The 23,139-nt window shown below is 37.2% G+C and overlaps 1 protein-coding gene across 2 annotated transcripts in view; it reads left to right on the top strand.

The window, feature by feature from the left end:
- DDAH1 (dimethylarginine dimethylaminohydrolase 1) overlaps positions 1-23,139 on the top strand; it is a 133,201-nt gene that overhangs the window by 24,545 nt on the left and 85,517 nt on the right. The window contains exon 1 of one of the 2 annotated variants that reach the window (XM_073896390.1): positions 12,283-12,486. The exons of the other annotated variant lie outside the window; for it this stretch is intronic. The gene's annotated coding sequence lies outside the window, so the exon portion shown is untranslated. Of the gene's footprint in view, positions 1-12,282; positions 12,487-23,139 lie in introns of those variants that run through there. 2 annotated transcript variants of the gene reach the window in all.

The raw sequence follows: 23,139 nt of genomic DNA on the forward strand, positions 1-23,139 counted from the left end.
CTTCTGAAAATTCAGAAAATAATCCTCCTGGATATTTGATTCAAGACAGACCTTCTCCTTTCTGCTCTGTAGCAAACATGTCATAGAGTTGAAAGCTATGTTATTGTGAGGATAGTAAATGTGAAACGTCTGGTATAGAGCCTAACACATAGTAGTTATTCAATGAATGATAGCTGCCATTACTGTTTTTCACTCCTGTTATTATTAGGATAATATAGCATTTCCTCAACTGGTTCAGAGGAAAGTAGTTGGGTGATCCAAGAAGGGTAATGAATTTTCAGTCCTCATACAGTTCTGTAACTCTCTATCCCTGAACAAGCATCTGATTTCTTGCCTTCTCTTTCCAAACTCTAATATTCCTGTGTGTACTGTAGGATAACTTTGAGCTCAGAGAAGAGGAACTGTAAAAATTCAGGTGAGCAGAGCTATCCTCTTGAGCAGGCACTTTAATTCTCTCATTATCTGTTTGTCAGATAGCAGAACCTCTCTTGAGAATGGGGAGACTATAAAAACGTCTGCATTTATCTGCAAAGCTGATATTCTACTTTATTTGGAAGTTGAGGTGGAGATGGAAACATTTCAAGTACTTGATGCCATTGAGCCTTGTTAATTTGTGAAGGGGTTTTGTACTTGCCCTCTTTTTCTTTTTTTAAACCATTCTTAATTTTCCAACCCTACTTTTTTGTTGGCTTCAAATGTGCTCACCAGAGTCCTGCCAGCTTTAGTTGGAAGGAATATATTTCCGAGCTTAGTTGAACATCAGTTTTTTTTGGGCCCTGCCCAGACTTTTGACAGAGAAGGTAGTGTTAATGGGGTTGATGGTGTCTAGACAGTAAAATCAGAAACTGTGTAATTTATGTTGTATTACAGACATCCACTTCCCGGATTGGAAAAAGGAAACTGGTTTTTATCTAAGGAAGTTACATTAAAAACCAAAGCCCCTGGGTATTTCTGACCTATGAAAAGTTGAAGCTTGAATAGTTTTACATAACATTCTTCAGCCCCTTCAAAGACAAGAGTTATTGAGAGTATTACTGTGTAAGGCCAAAGATGAAAAAGAAACTTCCAAGTTCCAGAAGACGATTCGTAGGACTGTATAGTGATCCTTCGCTGCTCCTCACCACTGGTTGGACCCCTTTATAAGCTCACAGTACAATTTAGGTATTGCACATCAATTTTAGAGGGATATGGGAAAGTTGAAGAAGAGAGAGGCTAATAGCCAAAGAGGATGGAGTTGTTTGGACCTGTAAAGAAAATTGCAGATTTTCAGGGATTAAAAAAAAAAAAAAATCAAACTTTGCCTTAAAGAAAAAGCATGCTCTTGATTAGAAAAAAATTATTAGATATTTAAAATACCTCAAATCCACAATATTTTCTGTTTCTTTTCAGGTTACTTAATGCTCATAAACATCAGATATCAATATTCAATACTGTCAAAAGTAATGGAAAGAAAAAATCTTAATAAGCTGGGCAAAATTTATGTGAAACTAAAGGTTTTTAAAGCCCATGATAGCTTTTGTTTTGTTTCAACCTGGATAATTATCCAGCTCTTTTTTTTTTTTAAGATTTTATTTATTTATTTGACAGAAAGAGACAGCGAGAGAGGGAACACAAGTGGGGGAGAGGGAGAAGCAGGTTTCCCACTGAGCCGGATGCGGGGCTCGATCCCAGGACCCTGAGATCATGACCTGAGCCAAAGGCAGATGCTAAACCGACTGAGCCACTCAGGTACCCCAATTATCCAGTTCTTTAATTAAAACTGTGCATTTTTTTCAGTAAAATATAAACTGCTCTATGTAGAGCTATGAGACATCATATCAACGGCTGCTCTCTGAACAATTTAAAATGCTGTAGTCTTATTAGTATTATGAATTAATACTAGAATTTGCTTTTTGATCATTGTTTAAAAGTTAATATTACTTAACATAGGAAAATTAATTATTGAACTTCATTCATTAACAAAAAATTATCTTATTATTCTTATGAGATCCTAGATTACTCCACTAGATTTAAATTTTAGTTTAATCATTTTCACCAGATTATACCAGGTCCTAATAGTTGCTCAATGAGTATTAGTTGAACTGTATATTAAATTGCTTCTAAATTTTACATGGAAAGCACTTTTTAGTGTTTAGTAATTAGGCAATTGAAATTTGTTTTAAAGAGCAGAGAGTTTCAGAAATTATATATTAATATTTGATATTAAATATTAGATATAAGAAAATAGAAAAGAGCATAATATGTAATATATTGATTGCTACATATTCATGATATGTATAATATGAATAAATCTCTGTAGCAGCCGGAGATTGTGATAAAAGCCTTTTCCACAACATTGCAGCCCATTGGCAGGAAGGCTTGGAGGTCATAACTGCATCGGACGCTTGGGAAGCTGAAGTCACTTGTTGAAAACTTGCAACTCCAGTCTGGGATGTTTAGATTGTTGGCTTCCCAGGGTGAAAGTCTACACCTTCTACAGTTTCCATGGTTCTGGCACAGTGATGAGAATATTATAGAGGATAGAGTGGAAAATTCTCAATTAATTGGTGGAATTGTCTGTTTAGAATGCATTGATAACCAGCATCAGCTAGAACATTAGTATTCCACCACTGCTAATTATGGTTGAATGCAATGATTGGAAAACTGCATAAATAATAATAATAATAGTCACCATTAATTAATGGTGATAACAGTCACCATTATGTACTTACTGTCAGTTCAATTAATCCTTCTAATAACTCTATGAATTTGATTCTGTTTTCATAGTTTTCCAGATGGACAAGTTAAAGTGAAGTAACTTGACCAAGATCACAAAATTAGTGAAGATTGGAGTTGTTTAGATTCAGATTTGGTCTGTCTTGAATCCAAAACCTATCCTTTTTGGGGTGCCTGGGTGGCACAGTTGGCTAAGCACCCAACTCTTTATCTCAGCTCAGGTCTTGATCTCAGGGTGGTGAGTTCAAGCCCCTAGTTGGGTTCCATGCTGGGCGTGGAGCCTACTTAAAACAACAACAACAACAACAAAAACCCCACCCTTTTCATTATCATCCTATTCTAGAACTTGGTACTCACCTTCTCCACTAGTTTCTCATAAGAAGTTATATTTTGGCCTACCCTTGGCTGCTCAGCAGAGCTCTCTGGATATTATATGTCATACCTCAAAAGCTAAGGGCCTTTTGAAAACCTTCTGCCATCATCCCAATCCTTGTTCTGGTTCTTTCATGCTGCATAAAAAATTATTCCAAAACTTAGTGGCTTAAAGCAATGACAGAATTTAATTTGTTCATGAATCTGCAATTTGGGCAGAACTTAGTGGGGATAGCTTGTCGCTGCTTTGCTTGGTGTCAGCTGGTGTGGCTCAAAAAATAATTATTTACAATTCTGGCAGTTGGTACTGGAAAGACTCAAATAGCTGGAGACTACCACAGCTGAGGCTCCACAGGCCTCTCTCCCCATCTTTATGTGAATTTGCTTGTGGTCCCTCCAGTATGGTGATGTCAGAGTTGCTGGGGTTCCTGTATGTTGGCTCAGGACACCTAAGAGACAGAGTCAGAGAGAGAGAAAAGGAGAGAGAAAGCCAGATGGAAGCTGTATTGACTTTTCTAATCAAGTCTCAGAAATCATGCAATACCACCGTTTTTTAATGAGAAGCAAGCCACTAAGTCTGGCCCATAGTCAAGGGAAGGGGAATTGGGTTTTACCTTTGGCTGGAGGAATGTCAAAGAATTTGTGCACTTGTTTATCATGGTACCATGAGCCTCTTTGGAGTAGATATACTCCTGTCTCAGCTTCAGGCAATAGGGCTAGCCCTGGGCACACATGTGCAAGAAGGACAAGCTGTCAGCAACATCCATCTCTCCACAGTTGTGATCTTCATCCCTTTTCAGAGCCTCTCTTCTTCCCCCCCCATTCTTTTGTTGTTGTTGTTGTTATGTTATATCACCGTACCTTACATCATTAGTTTTTGATGTAGTGTTCCATGATTCATTGTTTGTGTATAACACCCAGTGCTCCATGCAGAACGTGCCCTCCTCAATACCCATCACCAGGCTAATCCATCCCCCCACCCCTGTCCCCTCTAGAACCCTCAGTTTGTTTTTCAGAGTCCATAGTTTCTCATGGTTCGTCTCCCCCTCCGCTTTCCCCCTCTTCATTCTTCCCCTCCTACTATTTTCTCTTTTTTTGTTTTTAACATATAATGTATTATTTGTTTCAGAGGTACAGATCTGTGATTCATCAGTCTTACACAATTCACAGTGCTCACCATAGCACATACCCTCCCCAATGTCTATCACCCAGCCACCCCGTCCCTCCCACCCCCCACCACTCCAGCAACCCTCAGTTTGTTTCCTGAGATTAAGAATTCCTCATATCAGTGAGGTCATGTGATACATGTCTTTCTCTGATTGTCTTATTTCGCTCAGCATAATACCCTCCAGTTCCATCCACATCATTGCAAATGGCAAGAGCCTCTCTTCTTACCAGTAATAGCCCTGTATTGCTGGAGAGCTTCCATGCTCGCTCTCCCAAACCCAGAATTTTCAAGTTCTCCCACTCCACACCCCTCCTCATCTCCATCATAATACTTATCTAGATGATCGGTTCACCCCTGAGACAGTGCAGCCTGGAGAGACGCTCAGCACCATTACCAACACTGGCAGCAGAACTCCTACAGTGTCAGCGCCAGCTGGTTCCTGAGCCAGCTCTCACCAAGGTTCACAGTGTGCCATTGTTGCCATGGCACCTGTTTTCCCAGCACCAACCATACGTGATCACCTTCTCATCATTTCTATTAATGATAGAGCACAGCTTTCCCAAAATGTGTCTGCCCAAACCTTCATTATCCACTTGAGTACACTGCACTCTTGTGTTCTCTGAAATACTAAATCCACTTGAAAGGCATTAATAGAAGTTACTAGCTCTGGTATGGCAAATACCTGTTTGATGGCATAGAAAAGAGGCAGGTTCACCTTCCTAGGAAGAGTACGGTGGTGGTAAGGACAAAGCAGGATTTTTCTCCTTTGGCTGTCTTGGTGATTTTCATGTGCTAGAAAATAAAATATAGCACCTTGGTATTTTTAAAAATCTTGCATATTTTTCTCAAGTTTATGAAAATGCACTTTTAGAAAATAAAATTTAAATACTAAAAGCCTCTTACATCTTTGAGAGGTAATAGGGAATATTATTTTATGTGCTAGTAAAATAAATTATTATGGTTTTGTCTGGAATGTCCTCTGCCTTATTTCCCAAATCTCATATTTTCATTGTGTTCTTGAAGCTAAAATAATCTGCAGGATTTACAGTGGGAAGGCCAAAGACTCTGTACCTTGTTTCTAATCATCTTATATATTGCATACTGGTCTATAAAGGCACCAGCCTAGTACATTTTCTGATTTTAAAATATGGCACTAGATTTGGGGAGTATAGACATGGCCCTTAATTCCTAATTTTGAGTTTACTTCATCATACATGAGCAGCGGGGTCTTATGCTACTTAATCTTACTTCCATAAGTAACTGTGTCTCCAATCTCTGCTCTCCAGAAGGATGCTGTAACCTGCACCAGGGATCCTGGTACATTACTACAATGCCAGGTTATAAGGCAAAGTTCAGACAGTTGACTATGACAATCACTAATGCCATCTAGGGAGTGTTTACTGTATGCCAGTGACTTGAGAGGTCTTATCTCAATCCTTGGAGACAGTTGTTAATATTCACATTTTACAAGCAGCAAAAACAATGCTTCAAGAGATTAAGTAATTTGCCCGAGATTGCACACTAGTACATGGTGAAAACTTGATTCCAAACTGGGTTTTTTTTTTTTTAAGATTTTATTTATTTGAGAGAAAGAGAGAGAGAGAGCTGGAGGGAGAGGGAGAGACTCTTAAGCAGTGGGGCTCCTGGGTGGCTCAGTCGGTTAGGCGTCTGCCTTCGGCTCGGGCCATGATCCCAGGGTCCTGGGATGGAGTCCTGCATCAGGCTCCTTGCTCATCAGGAAGCCTGCTGCTCCCCCTGCTTGTACTCTCTCTCTCTCTCTGTGTCAAATAAATAAATAAAAATCTTAAAAAAAAAAAAAAAAAGGAATCTGAAGCAGACTGTGCTGAGTGCAGAGCCTGACGTGGGGCTCGATCTCACAACCTTGAGATCATGACCTGAGCTGAAACCAAGAGTCAGACATGACTGAGCCACCTGGGTCCCTAAACTGGGCTTTTTGACCCTGCAGCTCTAGCTTTTAGCCTAATACTTTACTACAACCATTGTTTGCCATTCTTTTATCCCCTCCCATTACCTTATTAAAATTCAGAAAACTCTCCATTACCAGAGGATGCTGCTTCTTTCCAGTGGTATGGCAGAGATAAATCATTTCTTTCATGCACAGCAAAGCACCATGTATGGTAAGAAGAGAATCCAAATAGACATCTGAGTGCTTGTAGAGTTTCGGTTTGCATCTGGGTCAAATAAGCCTCGTAGGGCTCATTGACATTGTATTGCCACATAATGAATATCTTTTTATAATTGAATTGAACTCACGGGAAGCATTGGAATTGATGGCCAGCCCTGAATTGAGACTGTGGAGCAGGAGGAAGGAACCAGACTGCCTCCCATTTTCTTGTGTTCAACAGTCTATTTTATGAGCAAGCTTTTTGTGGGGGTGGGGGGGAGCAGTAGGGGCTTGTGTAGAACTCAATGAGATGATAAACTATGAGAAACGGAAAGACCAACTGTCATGACCAACTCTCTCTCATAACATTAAGCAAGAAATGCATTTAAAAATTAGGAACCTGGAGGGTGAAGGGCACTGCTACCACCTCACACAAAAGCTATCAAAGAAAGAAAGGAGAGAGCAGAGATTCCCAGATTGGTACCCAGGTAGAAACAGTGAAAATCAAGATTCAAAGTTTATCCACTGCCTCTCAAATCAGTGGCAGTGAGATGGATTTTCTCCAAAAAGTTCATGGTAATTGAGGTTCTGATGACAATTCCCTTTTGACTTAGGTTGTGTTATCCAGCCAACTCTTACGATAAAGGACCTACATGAGGTCAGTGTGCTAGACACTCCACCATAGTGTACTGGGACTAAGGGTAGGAAAAAAATAAACAGACAAATGTAACAGTGATAAGAATTATGACTAAGAGAAATACTGTCTAAAATAGGTGGATCCAGGAAGACTTACCAGAAGTGTTGACATCTGAGACAAGATGAACATTTATTTGCTTTTTAAGATAATTTTATTACTTTTAGGGGTGTGTGTCTGTGTTGTGTATGTTTGTATGCATTTATTCTAGATAAATGAAAACTTTATTTTTTTTTAAAGATTTTATTTATTTATTTCAGAGAGAGAGAGAATGAGAGATAGAAGGCACGAGAGGGAAGAGGGTCAGAGGGAGAAGCAGACTCCCTGCTGAGCAGAGAGCCCGATGTGGGACTTGATCCCGGGACTCCAGGATCATGACCTGAGCCGAAGGCAGTCACTTAACCAACTGAGCCACCCAGGCGCCCGATAAATGAAAACTTTAAAAACTTCTATAGTACTGTGTTAAATAAGAGTGTGTTGTGACAGTGAATATCCTTGCTTTGTTCCTGATCTAAGAAAGAAAAGCATTCTTTAGCACTGCTTTAGCTCTATCCTACAACTTTCGATATTTTGTATTTTCATTTTTGTTCTATTTCAGTGTATTTTTCACTTTCTCCTGAGACTTCCTCTTTGACCCATTGACTGTTTAGAAGTGTGTCGTTTCATTTCCAAGGGTTTGAAACTTTTCCTGTTATCTTTCTGTTGTTAGTTTTAGGTTTGAGTCCATTGTGGTCAGAGAACACACTATATATTTTCAGTTCTTTCAAATTTGATGAGGTTTACTTTTTGGCCCACAGTATACTAAGTTAAACATGTCTTAGTATAGGTTCTGTGGGCACTTGAGAAGAATGGGTATTCTGCCATTGTTGGGTATTCTATAAATGTCAATTAGATGCTGTTGGTTGATGGTGGTGTGTTCTTCTATATCCTTGCTATTTTATGTCTAGTTGTTCTATCAATTCCTGAGAGGGAGATGCTGAGTTTCCAACTATAACTGTTGATTTGTCAGTTTCCCTTTTCAGTTCTATCAGTTTTTGTTTCACATATTTTGCTGCTCTGTGGTTTGATGCATGGCCATTCAGATTGCCATGTCTTCTGGATGGACCTTTCTACCATTTTTTAGTATCTCTTTCTGTCTCTGGTAGTTTTCTTTGGTCTGAAGTCTACTTTATCTGACATTAATATAGCTACTCCTATTTTCTTTTGACTAAGGTTTGCATGATATATCTTTTTCCTCCCTTTCATTTTGAACCTACCTATACCATTATGTTTGAAGTGAGCTTTTAGTGGACAGCATATAGTTGTGTTACATTTTTAATCCACTTTGCCAATCTTTGACTTTTAATTGGTTTATTTAGACCAGTTGTGGTCAATGTAATTATTGATATTTTAGAGATGTGTCAGCCATTTTATTTTTTGTTTTCTGTTTGTTCTGTTTTTCATTTCTCTGTGTTCTTTTTCCTGCCTTCCTGTGGATTACTCAAATAGTTATTAGAGTTTTTAATTTATGTTTAGTGTTTTTGAGTATGTCTCTGTATAGCTTTTACAGTGAGTGCTCTAGGTAGTATATTACATATACATAACTTATCACAGTCTATTGGTTTTTACATTTTATCAGTTTGAGGGAGGTATAGAAACTTTATCATCCTTTACTTCCTTTTACCTTCCTGCATTTATAATTGTCTTAAATACTTCCTCTACATACATTTAGAATCACATCAAATCACATTATAAGTTTTGCTTCAAATGTCAAACATTATTTAGAATACTCGAGAAAAGAATGGTATTGAATTTACTCATATTTGTATTATCTGTTGCTCTTTCTTCTTTCCTAATGTTTCAAGATTCCTTCTTTTATTATTTCCTTTTTACTTAGAGAACTTGGTTTAACTATTTTTTAGGGTAGGTCTGCTGGTGACAAATACTCTTATTTTTCATTTATCTGGGAATGTCTTATTTTCTCTCCATTCCTGAGGGACATTTTCATGGAAAATTCATCAAATTTGGGCTCTGGATTGACAATTTTTTATTCAGCAGTTGAAAAATGTGCCATTTTCTTCCAGTCTCCATAGTTTCCGATAAAAAATCCACTGTCTTTCAAATTGTTTTCCCTCTATAGATAACTTGTCATTTCGCTGTAGTTTTCAGAAGCTTGACTGTGATGTGTCTTGGTGTGGATTTTTTTTTTTTTTTTTAGTTTATCTTGTTTGGAATTCATTCAGCTTTTTATATCTGTAGGTTTATACTTTTGCCACCTTTGGGAAGTTTTCAGCCATTATTTCTTTGAGTGCTTTCTCAACCTTACTTTCTTCCTTCTCTCCATCTGGGATTGTGATGACATGAATATTACAACTTTTTTTATAGTCCCACAGGTTCAGTTGGTTCTTTGTATCTTCTGCTCTTTGCTGCAACTTTCAATTTTTTCATTTGTTTCCAGCATGTTTGTAATTTCTCATTGAAGTATTTTGTGATGACTACTTTAAAATCTTTGCCATATAATTCTAAGATCTCTGTCATCTCAATGTTGGTATCTTTTGATTGTTGGTATCTGTTGAACATAATTCAAATTGTGCTTTTCCTTATCCTGGGGATGATGGGTGATTTTGAATTGAAACCTGAACCTTTTAGGTATTATGTTATAAGACTCTGGATTTTGTTAAATCTTCTATTTTAGCTGACTTCCTCTGACATTACTCTGGCAAGGGAAGGATGAGGGCACTGCTTAATTACTGCCGGGTAGGAGGTTTTGTATGGGCTTATTTTGCTCAACATAACCTTTAGAAATTCCTTAATGTTGGTGCCAGTATTAGTAGGTCATTCATTTTTATTTCTGAGTAATATTCCATTATATTCATAGTATGCTTGAGTACCTTTGAAAAAATTTCACAATTTTTTTTTCATTTACCTTTTACACAATGTGTTTATGATATTGAAACTGTAAATCAATTTTGGGAGAAATGACATCTTAACAATATTAAATCATACAAAGAAGACCCAAATGTATATTTAGATCTTATTTAATGCCTTTCTGCAATATTTTGTAGTTTTATAGTCTCCTTAACTAGTTGATTTTTTTAGTGCTATTATAAGTGGTATTGTTTTTTAAAATTTATTTTCCATTTGTTTATTGCCAGTACAGTAGTCACCTCTTTATCCATGGTTTTGCTTTGCATGGTTTCAGTTACCCACAGTCAACCATGGTTCAGAAGCAGATGATCCTCCTTCTGACATATCATCATCAGGTCAGTAGTAACCTAATGCTATATCACACTGCCTGCATCATTCACCTCACTTCATCTCATCATATAAGCATTTTATCATCTCACATCATCACAAGAAGAAGAATAAGCACAGCATAAGATATTTTGAGAGAGAAAGAGGGAAATTTTGAGATTTTGAAGAGGCAGAGACCATATTCACATAACTTTTATTACAGTATATTGCTATAATTGTTTTATTATTTGTTACTTTTACTGTGCCTAATTTATAAGTTAAACTTTATTATAGGCATGTGTGTATAGGAAAAAACATAACATATGTAGGGTTCAATATATCCAAGGTTTCAGACATCCACTGGGGATCTTGGAACATATCCCCCATGGATTAAGGGGGACTGCTGTATATAGAAATACAGTTGATTAATTGCATTCTGCAGTCTTACATCTTATATCTGCAACCTTGCTAAATTCACTTATTAGGATTTTTTTGTGGACTTTCTATGTACGTGATCATGTCATCTGAAAAAACAGTTTTACTTCTTCCTCTCTAAACGATATGCTTTTCTTTCTTTCCTCCCTGCCTTCCTCCTTTCTTCATTTTCTTCTCTTCTCTTTTCTTTTCTTTTCTTTTCTTTCTTTCTTTCTTTCTTTCTTTCTTTCTTTCTTTCTTTCTTTCTTCCCTTCTTTCTTGTTTTAATGCAAGAACATGGGTGATTTTAATGGTATTTTTATGAAAGAATGGTATAAAATATAGAATGAGATTTTTTAAAATTTGCTTAATTTTTTTAGCTTAAGATTTTAGTACAAGTTTTATGCATATTATGTGCTTTCCTAGTTGTTGAATCGACAATACCTGTGAAACTCCTTATAATTCTGTGTATTAATTAATTAATTAGTTAATTCAAATTCTAATTATGTTCACAGTCTGAATGCTAGATATATATTGTTGCAGTTATCATTGTTGTTTAGCATTAAGGACAGGAATCTCTACAAATGTCAACCAAATACCTAATGTGTTTTTCAGAAGTCATTGAGGGGAGGTAGTTTCATATGCAGAGGTAAAGAAGAAAGCCCTCTCTCATCCCCTCAGCCAAGCTCAAACCCACATTGCTCCTCTGTTAGCTCAGGTCCCCTGCCAGGTCTTCAATGTTTTACCTCCTAATTGAAACTCTTCTTGGTACCTCAGCCATTCCATGAAAATCACTAAGTGGCACATATTGGAACTTAAAAACAAAAACTAAATTGAATCCTGTACATATACAAACACACACAGCCTGGAAGCGTGGCCCCAAACTGGGTTTTTTTTACACGGATTTGTATCACACAGTGTAAATATCAATGTCACAGAGTGGATTCCATGGTTTGCAGTCATCTTCTCTGAACCAGTAAGTTTAAGCCAAAACTGAATGGGGAATTATAAGGTCTGAAGTATTGTTTGTTTTGCTGGTTTGGGTTTGTGGGAATCAGCCCAAGTCTTGATGAGTTCATGCCCCTAATTTGCTTTCACCACACTGTGCCTTCAAGATGCTAAAATACCAGAATGAAAACTGAAAAATTCTGTTGATTTTATAGATGCCTTTAATACTAACCATTTGAATTAACTAATAGAAGGTGGAAGAGGTAAGCCAAATCATCAAGTAAACTAAAATTCATTTGTATTTGCTTCTGGAGTGCATCATGTGATACTTTCCAGGGAAGATTCACATTCTTAATTATGTTTGGTTTACAATAATATTAAAATAACCACATTTCCTGAATATAATTCAATTGTGCCATAAAGGGATATGGTGTTCTTTTATCATTCCAGTCAGGGTAGAATCCACTGGCAATAAAAATCGGCCCATGAGTAATCCATGCAAAAATAAAATAGATTTGACTATATTTAGAAGCCACTATACCAATAGAATTTACATTATCTCTGTGTTCTAGTGTTTCTTAGACATCTCAGAATCCTAGCTTTGGGAGGGATACTGGGGAGTCTTCTCACTAGTTTAGTATAAGTTAGCTGAGGGTCTGCTTTATATGCTGCACTGTGTTAGCCCCTAGGGAAAAGAAAATGGGAGATGGAGGAGAGGTCATGCCATCGAGGAGTTCCCTGTTTGGTGGTACTCAGTCTGGCTATCTTGAGCCTCTGCTCCAGCATCCTGAATAAAGCACCATTTTCTTTGCTATCCAGGCAAGCAGGAGTAAACAGGCAAGCTGCCGTCTGTTTGTGTTGTCTGGGGTTACTTGTCTTGAGTTTGCTGCAGGAAGCTGGTGGGGAACAGACCATTCTCACTGCCTTCTCAGATATCCGTTCACTGACCTGGCAACAACCTTACCCTTCTTGAATAGTGTTTGTCTCCGAGCAAACATCTGCACAGGCAATAATATCCCTCTCCTGAGCTTTGATTCTCAAAAGTCTGGAAAGGCACATGGATACCTTGAAGAGTCTTGGGTGACACAAACGACTTGGGTTCTTAATATGGGTAGACAATACGGGACTCAGCTGTTTAACACCTGACTGCCAAGTAGTCTATAACCTTCCATAACAAATGAGACTGATATATGGGTTGGTGCCAAGAAATGTTGTAAGGGTTGGGCCTCGGTACCTCAGATTATACTTCTTGGACTCATGTTCAGATCTCAGTGTTGGGGGAGACATATGACACCTGAAGGAGAGCCTTTCCAACCGCCTCCCTCGCCTAGGATATTTGGGAGGACAGTTCGTTAGGAAATACATAAATGTTTATGAGGTGGGAAGGGTGCAAAAAGAGAAAAAAAATATGCTCAAATATCAGGGACCCACCCCTGTTATGACCTTTTTTATCCCTTCCACTTTTTCTCACTCTTGCTTCCATAACATCCTTAGAGAGAAACAAGATATTTCACCGTGTTTGTTTGTTTTCCAAGAGCAGTTGACAACAGACAGTCATGTAGGCATGCCCAGTTTACCAATCATGTAAGGAAATAGATGACTATTCCTGTCTGTCCCTTTGAACTGGCCCTGCAGGGGCTGGCAAGACAAACATTTTACACATGCCATTTCTATAGAGAGGTCTCACAACTATAAAAGTCATCTTTGAATCCAAGTTACCATAAGAACCAATTGGAATAAAAACCCCAAACAAAGTTCCACAACTAGCTTCTTTCTTCTGAGCAGACTCCTTGATAGCTAGAAATCTAAAGCTTCAGATAAAAAATTTCAGAAAATGATCAGATTTTCTAACATGCCATAATACAGAATACCCTCTTTCCTAACTTGCTTCCCATTGTCCCTTCCACTTTAAAGAAGAAAAACAAAACCACAAGAATGATGAACTCTTTATACACTACAGAACTGTGTAGGGTTTAAATAAGAATCGGAGGCCTGTATTCTGTTTTATTTGTGAACACACCTAGGATGTACTTGTCTTTGGTTAAGTGTGAAATGGAAACTGGTGCCCACACTAACTAGCTATGATCCTGAGAAAGTTATTTAACTTCTCTGAGCCTTATTTGCCTCAGCTGTAAGATAAGGAACTTGAACTAAGATCATCCATAAGCTAATAGGAAGGTTTAGAAATTTTAGCCTGAGTGGGTGTGCAAAGAAAATGTAATGTTCTTCAGCACCTTTGAGATATCAGGTAACTTATTGATAGCCAGTATTAACTTAGCAGAAGTTGTTTGAGTAAACCAGTAGCTAGTTACCAACTTGTAAGTGTTTATTATCTTGGGTCTCAAGCATTTTGGCGATTGCTTGAACAGTGGCTGTGCAATTGCTTAGGCAATAAATTGACATTTAATTCAGTAAACATATATTCAGGGACTTCAGATTGCATGGACTTATTCCAGGAGCTATATAATGACATCTTTAATTGGCATAGCACTTGATAGTTTATGAAGCCCTTTCATATGAATTGTCTCATTTGATTTTTATACCAACACTGTGGAGCAGAGAGGGCAAGTATTATCACCATTTTACAGATGAGGAAACTGAGGCTCACTGATATCCCATGGAATCCTAATTTCAATTTATTATTCCTGGGTTCTGAGGAGACAAGGGATGGGTAAAATACTTATGAAAAATAAGTATCCTCTGATGATGTTGATGATGATGGTGGCAGTTAACATTTAATGAGCTCTTGCTGTGTGCCAGACACTGTTAGATCTGTAATAACTAATTTAATTCTCACAGCAATCCTATGATAGAGGTACTGAAATTATTCCTACTAGTGATAAATATAATGTAAAATCAACTAGGGCAAGATTTCTCTTAATCTGTTTTGTTCACTGTTATATCTCCAGCAGTTAGAATAGTGCCTAACACGAAATGGACACTCCATAAATATTTTTTGAATGAATGAAAGTTTCTGAATGTTTAGAATGAATGAATCTCTGTTTTTCCAGTAGAGAAACTGGGATAATTGGGTAATTGTTCTTGACTAAGATCACTCAGCTAAAACAAGGTGGATGCAAGATTTGAATTTAGCTTTATCCAGAGTTCTTTAAGACCACAAGCTATCCTTGTATTGAAACAACCCACCAACTATATTAAGTGTATGTGCTTTAGGGGGGAGGTTTTAAACTTGGAAAATCATAATAACTTTTCTTATCCTTGGATTTAGGTTCTTGCAAAGAAGCATTTAATTGATGTAAAATCCTAGATTTGATATAGAACTGTTATGTATTTTTTGATGGTGATCAGGCTTGGAAAACAGTTGTTTAACTGAGTATTCTGATACTACTGCTTGAAAATGCACTCTCTAATTAAATGTGTGATGTTTTGTTTGTGTTGGCTGAGGCACTCATTACAAACTAGGAAAAGTCTAGCTCTGGTTTATCCATCAAAGAAATATAAATGTCTGAGAGATGGTGTGGCTAGCCACAGAAGCTTAAAGTGGGAGGTTGTTGGTTGGGGATGGGGTGGTAGGCAGGATTGCAAATTCAGGTTAGTCAGAATAAAATACTTAGGAAAAACTGAATTATTAGAAGGTTGCCAGCTTGCAAAGATGAACCAATGAAAATCTAGAAAGAAAAATAAGACAAGGAAAGAAATGATGCATTACCTTTGAAAAGAACAAATTTAAAACATATTGTGAGATTTTGGCTTCACAGTGAAAGAATTGCAGTGCGAAATGTAATGCCTAACTTCACCCAGTACTTAATGTGACTTGACAGCTCACCTGGAAATGAACTGTAAAGAAATGCTTAAGTTAAAAATTATATTGTATGATCTCCATAATTGAAATATTAAAAACTTTTTAGCAGAGCATAAGTAAATGTTTCAAATTGCCTGTGACCATAGGCTGAATGTGATAATTTTCATTATTGTTTGTATAACTAATGCAGTTCTTACCTCTTCCTTGTGTATTTACACTTGCTTCTTGTTTTACATCGATAAACTAGAAATGATAGCCAATGGTGGATTTCTGTTTATCTTATAATTTTTTTCTAATTATAAAACTAATTAATTCATATTCATTGGAGAAAATTTGGAAAGTATAGAAATATTTAAATGCTTTAATATCAGAGTTTAGAAATTTCCTTTAAGGAGGTGGTATTTATGTCTATGTTAAGTCCTTTAGGAACTCAAAAAAATTGGCATTTTCTAATTATACACCCATGTGAACTTAGGAGAGAGATAATGGTACTCATTTTTATATTTGAGAAAAAGGAGATGCTGGCTAAGGACAGAAAGAAAAAGAAATGGATTTTTTTTAAATTATGCTCACTAGACTATATCTTCATCTATAAAGATCTTCTTTTCTATATTTATATCTGTATAATGTGTTGACAGATATCATATGTGTGGAGAATATCAGTTTGCATCATCCATACTGTACCCTAGTCTCATTAGTTTCACAGTCTCTTTTCCATCTTGATCTCAGTGTAATTATTAACCTTTAAAAACAAAGTAATAAAACACCAGGCCCAGTTAGTTTAATTGGTGAATTCTACTCAACATTTAAGGAAAAAATGACACCAATTCTCCATAGTCTCTTCCAGAAGATAGAAGCAGAGGAAACACTTTATGAGGCCAGTATTACCTTAAGACCAAAACCAAGTAAAACCGTTAGGAGGGAACTCTACAGGCCAATATCTCTCATGAACAAAGATATAAAAATTCTCAACAAAATTTTAGCAAATTGAATCCAACAATGTAGAAAAAGAATTATACAGCATGATCAAGTGGCATTTATTTCAGGTATGCAGTGCCGATTCAGCATTTGGAAATCACTCAGTATAATCTACCACATGAACAAGTTAAAGAAGGAAAATCATATGATCATATCAATATATGCAGAAAATGCATTTGACAGAATCCAATACTCATTCATGATGACAGCTCTGAACAAAAACTAGGAATAGAGAGGAACTTTCTCAACTTAATAAAGAACACCTACAAAACAAAATGAATTCTACTGCTAACATATACTTAATGGTAGCACTGTTTTCCCCTAAGATCAGGAATAAGGCAAAGATGTTCTCTCTCACCACTGCTATTCATCATTGTACCAAAAGTCCTAGTAAGTTCAATAAGACAAGAAGAGGAGATAAAAAATACACAGATTGAGAAGGAAGAAATAACACTGTTTTTATTTGCAGATGATACAATTATAATTATCTACATAGGAAAATCCCAAAGAATTGACTGAGACAAAAATTAAAACTCCTGGAACTAATAAAGTATAGCAAAATCTTGGTCATAATGTTAAAGTACAGAAGTTAATTGCTTGCCCAAATACCAGTAATGAACAATTTGAATTTGAAATTTTAAAAAAAATTTATAATAACCAAAAAAAGAAAGAAAACAATGAAAGGAAGGAAGATAAACCTACATATAAATTTTACAAAATATGTATAGGATCTATATGTAGAAAACTACAAAATTCTGGTGAAAGAAATGAAAGAAGACCTAAATGAGAGATTTCATGTTCATGGATTGGAAGACCCAAATTGTTAAGATATTAATTATTCCCTACTTGCCCTAAATACTTGATGCATTCCCAATCAAAATCCCAGCAAACTATTTTATAGGTATCAACAAACTGATTCTAAAGAGTGAATGGAAAGGCAAGAAACCTAGAATAACCAACAGAATACTGAATAAGAAGAACAAAGTTGGAGGACTCACAATACGTGATTTCCAGACTTATTATAAGGCTATAGTAATCAGTACAGCATGGTATTCATGAAAGAAAAGACACATAGATCAATAGAACCAAGTAGGAAGCCTAGAAATAGGTCCACACAAATGTGGTCCACTGATCTTTGACAAAAGAGCAAAAGTTATTTGTCTTAATTTGTCTTAATGGGCCATGACAAAATACCATAGATTAGGTGGCTTAAACAACAGACATCTATTTTCTTACAGTTCTAGAACTGTAAGTCTGAGATCAAGGTGCCAACTTGGGTAGTTCTGGTGAGGGCTCTCTTTCTGGCTTGCAGATGGCCACCTTCTCACTGTGCTCACATGGCCTTTTGTTGGAGTGCATGTGTGGAGAGAGAGAGAATGTGAGGTCTCTGGTATCTCTTCTGATGACGGCAATAATTCCCAACATGAGGGCCCTAACTCCCATAATCTCACTTACAACTAAGTATCTCTCAAAAACCCCACCTCCGGATACTACCACATTGGGGGTTAGAGCTTCAGTGTATGAATTTTGGGGAGATGCAATTCAGTACATAGCACTATTTAATGGAGAAAGGATAATTTTTTCAATAAATGGTATAGGAACAATAGGACGTCCACAAGCAAAAAAAATGAACCTAGACATAGGCCTTACATTTTTCAGAAATATTAACTCAAACTATAAAATGTAAAACTCTAAAACTTCTTGAGGAAAATATAAGAGAAAATATAAGTGGCGACAAGTTTTTAAATATGACACCGCAAGCGTGATTCATGAAAGAAAAATGTGATAAATACACTTTATTAAAATTAAAAACTTGCTTTGTGAAGGAAACTATTAAGAAAATGAAAGATAAGCCACACATGGGAGAAAGTATTTGCAAAACATATATGATAAAGGACTTCTGTCCAAAATACACAAAGAACTCTTAAAACTCAACAATAAGAAAACAAACAACCTGGCTAAAAAGTGGGCAAAAGGTCTGAAAAGACTCCATACTAAAGAAGATTAACAGATGGCAAATAAACATATGAAAAGATGTTCAATGTCATTTGTCATTAGGAATTATAAATTAAAATGAGATACCACTACCCACCTATTAGAATGCTAAAGTCCAAAAAACTGACAATACCAATTGCTGCCAAGAATATAGAACAACAGAAACATTTATGTATTGCTAATAAGATTGTAAAATAGCACAGCCACTTTGGCAGTTTCTTTCAAATCTAAACATAATTTTACCATATAATCCAGCAGTCATATTCCTACATATTTACTCAACTGACTTGAAAACACGTATGTCCACACAACAATCTGCATGTAAATGTTCATCACAGCTTTATTCATAATCACCCCAAAGTCAAAGCAACCAATTTGTCCTTATTAGGACCTTTATATGATGGATTCATATAAAGGAATGTAAATCCACAGTAAGAAGACATGAGCTATCAAGCCATGAAAAGACTTGGATGAATCTTCAGGCTATATTGGTAAGTGAAAAAAGCCAGTCTGAAAGGGCTACATAATACTACTGTATGGTTCCAATTATATGACATTCTGGAAAAGGTAAAGCCATGACAGTGAAAAGCTGTGGTTGCCAGGGGTTCAGGGAGAAAGGGGGAGGGTTGAATCCATGATGCGCAGGGGGATTTTGTGGGGCAGTGAAACCATTCTGTATGACACTGTAATTATGGACACATACACTATGCATTTGTCAAAACCCTTAGAATATTGCAACACAAAAAGTAAACTTTAATGTGTGCAGACTTTTAAAAAAATCATTTAGGAGATTGGGAGTCCCAGGATGGAAAACAGAACATGATTTAAAAATATATATATATCTATTACAAGGTATGAAACAACCTCACTGAAGGGGGTGGGAGAGAGCTGCTGCTGACCTACATAACTTTGGAAGTGATTGGAACCTGTAAGATTAAAAGAAAAAGAAATAGTACATAGACACCGAAATATAGCAGACAATATTGTTTCCCTTGGAGACGCGGGTTAACAATTCTGATATTTCTGTACTGGAATTGAGCAATTAAGTAAATGGATGGCAGATGGTAGAAGCTGGGTTTCTCATTGTTGGAGTGAGAGTTTATTGGTAAGCAAAAGCTAGAATGATCCCTGTGGCAGTAGATTAGAGTTGGAGACGTCAGTTTGAATTCATGTTTAGCTTAATAGAAATACAGATGGTTGCACGTAGAAATATTTATAGATGTGTGTATGTACAGGGGTTAATATATGCAAATACATTTTTTGCTCTTTAGCTGAGAAGGCCAGGAAATAACAACACCCCAGCAGTAACAAGCATACTTAGTGCCCAGATCTTCGTTTCTTATGCTATTCTCCAATAAAAGGAACCAGGACTCCTTGGAGAAAGATCTGATTTTAGCACTAGATCAGAAAATATACAAGATGAATCTGGAGCGTCTCTTAGTGCCAGAAAGTAAGGAATTACTTTTAAAAATGCACATGATGTTAGAGTATGTCAAAGGGACACACTAGGCAGTTGAAAGAGCTCCAATGGCTAAAGATGGAACAATTTGAGCAACAAAATAAAGCACTGTGGGATTATAACCCAAAGTATAAAATAAATATCCTTGAGTCCATACTGAAGTAAATAAGTGATTGAATAAATACTTGTGGGAGAAAAGACAAGTCTCCCAGGCAGAAGAATTCGGAATAATTTATGTAGATACTCTGCCCTCCAGGAGTTAGAGCAAAACTCCCCGTACTTTAAGTGTTAAGTGCACAAACTGACTTTCTTCCAAAGGTACAATCTGCAATAGGGGAGAAAAAAGTAACTCTAACAGGGGAGAGGCCTGACAAACCCTGAGCCAGGTGATGAAGGTCAACACCAACAGTGATAAGTCATGTTGATAGTGTGTACTCTTGATATAATGTAGCACTTTCCCTCAGCAGTCTTCCTCCCCCAGAACCATAAACCCAGTCTAATCATGAAAAAAGCATCAGACAAATCAAGTTGAGGGACATTCTACAAAATACCTGACCAGCACTCTTTAAAAAGTTAAGGAAAGTCTAAAAAACTATCACGGCCAAGAGTTACCAAGGAAGACATGGTGACCGATTGCAGTGTGGTATCCTGGATGGGATGCTGAAACAGAAAAAAGGTTTTAGGCTAAAACTAAGATCATCAGAATAAAGTACAAACTTTAGTAAATAAAACTCTCAGTACTGGTTCCTTAGCAAGGTACCAATCTATGGTAACAAATGTACCACACTAATGTAAAATATTAATTATAGGGGAAACTGGTTGCAGGGATACATGTGAAATGTCTGTATTCGCTTCACAATTTTTTTTTCTGTAAGTCTAAAATCGACCTAAAAACAAAATTTGTTTTTTTTAAATGTTTCCCAGACTTTCTTGCTTGCTGCTGTCCAAAGGGTCACTACGTTGTATAACTCCAGGAAACACCATTCATATAAAATTCAGTGTGAATGGTTTTCCCTGGAGTTGTGGTAGGCTGCAAACTTTAATGGCTTTTTCCTAAGAAAATGTATCATGTTTGCCATGTGTCAATTTATGTCTTCCAAGTAAAATTTTCCATCAGTTGATTATAGATCCTGCCTTACTGGTTTCCTCCGGAGGGGAAGGTTGGGCTGGATCAGTGACCAGCCTATTTCAGACAGAGGTAGCAAAGCCACTTTCCCTCTTGTTTAAGCAGGCATTGACCCAGCTACATGTGAGCAGTCAGGGAAGACGTAGCCAAGTTGGGGAGATCTTATTGGCTTCTCCTATCCTGGCCTATGATGTATACTCTACACTTTTACCCACCTCTGACCTTGGTTATGGGGTAGGAAGCACAGCGTGATATATCAATGCTGGTGCTTCTGACTTCCTGAACCAGGAAGCACCCCAAATGGGCCAGGAAAGCCGAGGAAATGTAGGAATTGTGTTGAAAGTGGCAGCAGAAACATTTCTGAACCGAGAAGGGCTTTTCCAACATCCAAATAAAAGCTACATTTTCCAGCCTGCCTGAGTAAGAACCTGAAAGATAAAAATTTTTGTTGACTCCTCGGAAAACTCAGGGATTTAACTGAAATATGTAAATGAGATATTCAATCCCTATGAAATGTGAGGGCTTCCCCTGGTATTTAGTTCATAAGTTGTGTTCCACCAGCTTTTACAGCATCAAGTTCCCCCATTCTAGACCAAGCTAATGGTCTTTCACTTTCTGTTTCTGTAAATTATAAACCCCAGATATGTCACATTGTGTAATGAAAACGATCTAAAAAGAAATTTGTTTTTTAAAGAACATAAATTTCTTGTTTTACTGAGGTTTATTGGTCCTTTTTTAAGGGACAGAAGAAAAATTAACCTTTCATGTTTTCCCTTTTTTGTACACTGAAGGGAGACCTTGAACTGTTTGGGCAAAAAAGGGAAAATACTTTACTTGGGCCAATTTTTTTTTTTTTGGGCCAATTTTTTTTTAACAGAGTAGGTCCAGTTGCTGAGATAAGCCTCTTGCTGAATCAACTATGTTTTTGTGTTTGGTCTTGGATCTTATCTGCCTGCAGCAGCAGCAAGCTTCATAACAAATGAGGTTCAAAGAGGTGAAGCCGCTGTTTCAGCCTCTTACACCAGTGTTTTCAAAGAGTTCTGTAGATTTGGTCATTATGCTCATTCTAATCAAACTCTTTGAAAGCTTATCTTCAGCCACCATTTCCTACAGTCTTTCCGCAAAGCAACCATTATATGCAATCATTAGTAGAATGGCATGTGGTCTGTAAATACACTTAATAGTTAAATTTCTAAGACTATTGTTTGAGACCATCTCTGGAAGAATCTCAGCTTGGCATGAATTTTTTTTGTTTTGTTTTTAGTTTTCAAATTGGAGTATTTTGCAATTATTTTGTACACGTTGCAGTTGGTCTCCTAAAGTTGTTCTTCAGTTCATGAGAGTTATGGTTTTTATAGTGCAAATAAGTTAAATAGATGCCATTTGGGAAGAGATGACGGATTGTTTCACTCTTTTTGTGCTGGATAATTCTGCCGGAAGATGCTGTCGGTTACAAGAAGAGTTATGTTGATAAAGAGGAACAGTTTTAAGGCTGTAAGAGCTCTAGAATGAGATGGGATTCACAGTCTAACCTTGGTTTTCTTCAAAGGACCCTGTTGGCTTAAACTCTCAGAAAATACGATTGTACTCGTCAGTCACCTAAATTGTAAAAGTGTTCAGGAGGGGGCCTGTCAACATTTGGAGTGTCTGAAGTGGTGATGTTGGGAATCAGACTGGCATGATGTAGGGATGGGGACTAAAATTCCTAGAACGCAAGCATGTTGAGCCCACTTGCCTCTCTGTGAATGGGGCTCTTGACCACAGGCCTGGCTCCCCTTGCCTCCCCTCCCAACTCACCCAGCAGAGGACTGACCCATCCCTGCCAGAAGGCAGCTGTCCTTGGCTAGAGCCAGCTCTTGGCTGCACGCTGTGCTCCACTCAGCCTTCCAACCCAGCCAGCTTGGCTAGAGAGGCCTCCGATTTCATCCCCAAGTGCAGACAGTTCGTACATTAAAATCAGATTTTCTCACCTGGTAATTTGATCATTTCTCAGTTGGTAGATTTCATCCACAAAAATTGTCTTCTAGAAAATAAAATAAAATCCAGTGTTATCCTGCGTGGTCTTACATGTAGGAACACTACCCAGTGAAAGTTTCTAAGAGAACCTTGGTTTAAAACAGTAGTTTAGGGGCGCCTGGCTGGCTCTGTCAGTAGAGCATGCGACTCTTG

The sequence above is a fragment of the Callorhinus ursinus genome, unplaced genomic scaffold (genome assembly GCF_003265705.2).
Source record: "Callorhinus ursinus isolate GAN/ISIS: 27379988/994484 unplaced genomic scaffold, GSC_fseal_2.0 scaffold9, whole genome shotgun sequence".
Classification (NCBI taxonomy): domain Eukaryota; kingdom Metazoa; phylum Chordata; class Mammalia; order Carnivora; family Otariidae; genus Callorhinus; species Callorhinus ursinus.